This window comes from Salvelinus namaycush, chromosome 3 (genome assembly GCF_016432855.1).
Source record: "Salvelinus namaycush isolate Seneca chromosome 3, SaNama_1.0, whole genome shotgun sequence".
NCBI classification, from domain to species: domain Eukaryota; kingdom Metazoa; phylum Chordata; class Actinopteri; order Salmoniformes; family Salmonidae; genus Salvelinus; species Salvelinus namaycush.
The window spans coordinates 67,095,381-67,099,810 of NC_052309.1; the positions used below are offsets into that span (position 1 = coordinate 67,095,381).

Here is a 4,430-nt window from a genome sequence, read left to right on the forward strand (position 1 = left end):
TCAGAATGTCATTGAACATTGGAATGTTACAATAGAGCTGATTCTCTTGCACAATGAAAAGATAAATCTTGGTTTTACTGTAAACAGATTTCTATGAGCGTGTTCTGAATAAGCTCCCACAATTTAATTTGCTTACACTGGTCTCTACTGGTCATCTGGGGAATTACAGCATTAATAGAGGAAGAGACTTGAATTGTAAGTGACTCACATTATGCTGCGGGTCATTCAGCCTTTTCCACGAGTCAGTCAGATTCAAAGAGGTCAATAAAATGTTGGATCTGGATGTAAAAATACAAACCTCCGAAGAATGTTCTGCTGTTCCAGTGTCATTCATTTCAACCCAAACTATTGCTCATGTTCAGCTCCTCTCCTGTATCACAAACAACCACTCAGTTCTGTACTCTTTCCCTCTCATTTAACACAGCTCTCTCTCTCCATCTTCCTCATTCACTCTTTTTTTAATAGCCTTTTTATCTCCCTCTTTCTCTCTTCCCCAGCTCTCTCCCTGTCACCCTGTCTCTCTCTCTCCATTTTTATGTTCCTCTTTCATGTATCTGTACATCTGATCCTCCTGTGTTGTGCAGACGGCTGGGTAAATATTGGCTCTGTGTTCTGGATGCGGTGTGTGTGTGTTTCTGAAAGTAATCAGATTACATTACAAAATGTGGGTAATCCAAAAATTACGTTACTGATTACAATTTTGGACAGGTAACTAGTAACTAACAGATTACATTTAGAAAGCAACCTACCCAACCCCCCCCCCCCCACACACACACACACACACACACACACACACACACACACACACACACACACACACACACACACACACACACACACACACACAGAGAGACAGTGGTCTAAGGCACTGCATCTCTGTGCTGGAGGCATCACTACAGACCCTGGTTCGATTCCAGGCTGTATCACAACCGGCCATGATTGGGAGTCCCATAGGGCGGCGCACAATTGACCCTTTTGGAAAGGTAACTAGTAACTAACAGATTACATTTAGAAAGTAACCTACCCAACCCTGCACACACACACACGCAGCGGTCTGAGGCACTGCTTCTCAGTGCTAGAAGCATCACTACAGACCCGGGTTCGATTCCAGGCTGTATCACAATCGGCCGTGATTGGGAGTCCCGTAGGGCGGCGCACAATTGACCCAGCGTCGTCCGGGTTTGGCCGAGGTAGGCCGTCCTTGTAAATAAGAATTTGTTCTTAACTGTCTAGTTAAATAAAGGTTAAATAAAAATAAAATAAAACATACACTTTATAGTTACAGGGGGTGGAGCAATGTTCTAGTAGCTCTACCCTATTAAACACTTACTCAGAACATTGACTAGAGTACCTCTGGTGACTGTGCATTCTATTAGGGGGTATAGCTCAGTGGTAGAGCATTTGACTGCAGATCAAGAGGTCCCCGGTTCAAATCCGGGTGCCCCCTCATTTTCTTTGATACATATCAATCACAGGTCTAATAGTTATTATCAATGGTGGGTTGGTGAATGGTGTCTAACTGGGCAGGTAAGGCCAACATAAACATGGGCCCGATTCCGACCCGAGTTAAGGGCGCGTAAATGGAGCTTAATTCCCTTACTATGCAGTTGTCTCTCTACGTGTATTCTGACCTTGAATTTAAGTTTGAGAATAGCATGCTGTTCACCTGCTATTTGTTTTGGGTGGAGATGAAATAAATGAAGGTGTGGTGGAAATGTGTCTATAGATATCCGGACTCTGACCTTGACTTAATTCCCTAATAATTCCACCGTTTTTGCGCAGAAGGAAACAATGAATAAGGTCTAGAGAACCTAGCAGTTCCAAGTGGAAAAAGCATCTACTGTAATATTTTCTGATAGAAATACAGTAACACCATTCTTCATGCACTGTAATTTACAACTTGATAAGAGCTGTTAATAAGAGCCGTTGATAAGAGCAGTTAATAAGAGCTAGGTAAATGAGTAATCCGTTTGGATAAGGGAATTGTAAATAAAAACGACACTTCTTTTAGATATATTTTACCTTATTATCGCGAGACAAATGTTGAACCAGTCACACTGAAACATATCAACATATCAACTTTCCCACAGTAAAGTTTCTGAAATGCTGTGCCATTATGCAGAATATAAATTGTACAGCATTTTATTGGAACTTGCAGGGATGGGTACTCTCGAATGTCTTAATTATAGGCTACACCAACTTTCTCTGTTTCCTATTTCTATCATGTTAATTAAAATATTAGACATTGACCGTCAGTAGGCCTAATAACAACACACATTCAACAACACACATTCAATTGGTATAGCCTACATTATCATTCCATTTAATGACATTGTTTCGTTTATCCACATTTTCTTCCTCCGTAAGCGCCGTCACGGCCATGTGGTTGTTGCTGAGGATCATTAGTAACAGTGGATAATATTTATTTTTTTAAATGACAAGTTAGCTAATTAAATCGTTATGGAGCTGAGCGCCGACTAAGCCATAACAGTTTGAACCGACGTATGGTGCAATACTTGGCTGTGTCATAACACAGTTCCATGGTTAGTGCAGGCAATAGACGAGGGTATAGCCTACTATTGTACACTATTCTCCCTATTATAATTCTACGTACAATAATTTTCCAACATTACCATGGGTTTAAGAACTGAATGTGCCAATTTTCTGAATGAATCAAACCACCGTGTTCTTTCTTTTGTGTGTAAAGGCTCTCCAAACCAGTTTTTTGTGATTCATAAATACTTTTCTAACCCCTAAATAAGATCAAATCTAAACTAAGAAAATTGTAATTGTCACATGCTTTGTAAACAACAGCTGTAGACTAACAGTGAAATGCTTACTTATGGGCCCTTCCCAACAATGCAGAATACGATCAACAAAATGAGTGTGGAAGTGTGTGTGTGTGTGTGGTGACAGTGTGCCTGTGTGTACGTGTTATGTGTGAGTGTGTGTGTGTGTGTGTGTGTGTATGTGTTGGAGTGTCAGTGTAAGTACATGTGAGTGTGTGGGTAGAGTTCAGTGTGTGTGCATAAAGTTAAAAAGAGTTGGTGCAAAAATGGTCAATGCAGATGGTCCAGGTAGCTATTTGATTAACTATTTATCAGTCTTATGGCTTGGGGGTAGATGTTGTTCAGGAGCCTTTTGGTCCTAGACTTAGCGCTCCGGTACCGCTTGCCGTGCGACAGCAGAGAGAACTGTCTATGACTTGGGTGGCTGGTGTCTTTGACCATTTTTAGGGCCTTCCTCTGACACTGCCTGGTATAGAGGTCCTGGATGGCAGGGAGTTCAGCCCCAGTAATGTACCCTCTGTAGCGCTTTGCAGTCCGATGCCGAGCAGTTGCCATACCAAGCGGCGATGTAGCCAGTCAAGGTGCTGTCGATGGTGCATCTGTAGAACTTTTTGAGTATCTGAGGGCCCACGCCAAATCTTTTCAGCCTCCTGAGGGAGAAGAGAAATTGTCGTGCACTCTTTACGACAGTGTTGGTGTGTTTGGACCATGATAGATCGTTAGCGACGTGGACACAGAGGAACTTGAAGCTCTCACCCTGCTCCACTACAGCCCTGTCGATGTGAATGGGGGCGTGTCCGGCCCTACGTTTCCTGTAGTCCATGATAAGCGCCTTTGTTTTGCCCACGGTGAGGTAGAGGTTGTTGTCCTGGCACCGCACTGCCAGGTCTCTGACCTCCTCCCTATAGGCTATCTCATCGTCGTTGGTAATCAGGCCTACCGCCGTTGTGTCATCGGCAAACTTGATGATGGTGTTGTAGTCATGCGCTGTCATGCAGTCGTGGGTGAACAGGGAGTACAGGAGGGTACCAAGCACGCACCCCTGAGGGGCGGATGTGTTGTTGCCTACCTTCACCATATGGGGGTGGCCCGTCAGAAAGTCCAGGATCCAGTTGCAGAGGGAGGTGTACAGTTCCAGGGACCTAACATGCTGACCAGATGGCATACCCGCGTGTGTCCGCGTGTGCCATCGCACGCATGTTGATTTTGTCCCGGCCACACCAGATGCAATCAGGACACGCAGGTTGAAATATCAAAACAAACTCTGAACCAACTATAATCGGGGACAGGTTGAAAAGCATTAAACACATTATGGCAATTTAGCAATTAATTTATTTCACCTTTATTTAACCAGGTAGGCTAGTTGAGAACAAGTTCTCATTTGCAACTGCGACCAGGCCAAGATAAAGCAAAGCAGTTCGACACAGACAACACCACAGAGTTACACATGGAATAAACAAACATACAATCAATAATACAGTAGAAAAATCTATATACAGCATGTGCAAATGAGGTAGGATGAGAGAGGTAAGGCAATAAATAGGCCATGGTGGCAAAGTAATTACAATATAGCAATTAAACACTGGAATGGTAGGATGTGCAGAAGATGAATGTGCAAGTTGAGATACTGGGGTGCAAAGG

The 4,430-nt window shown here is 43.3% G+C and overlaps 1 non-coding gene across 1 annotated transcript; it reads left to right on the plus strand.

Moving 5' to 3' along the window:
* The first annotated feature begins 1,375 nt into the window (after positions 1-1,375).
* Positions 1,376-1,447, plus strand: trnac-gca. Its single transcript has one exon. It is a non-coding gene; the product is annotated as a tRNA-Cys (tRNA).
* The last annotated feature ends 2,983 nt before the right edge of the window (positions 1,448-4,430 follow it).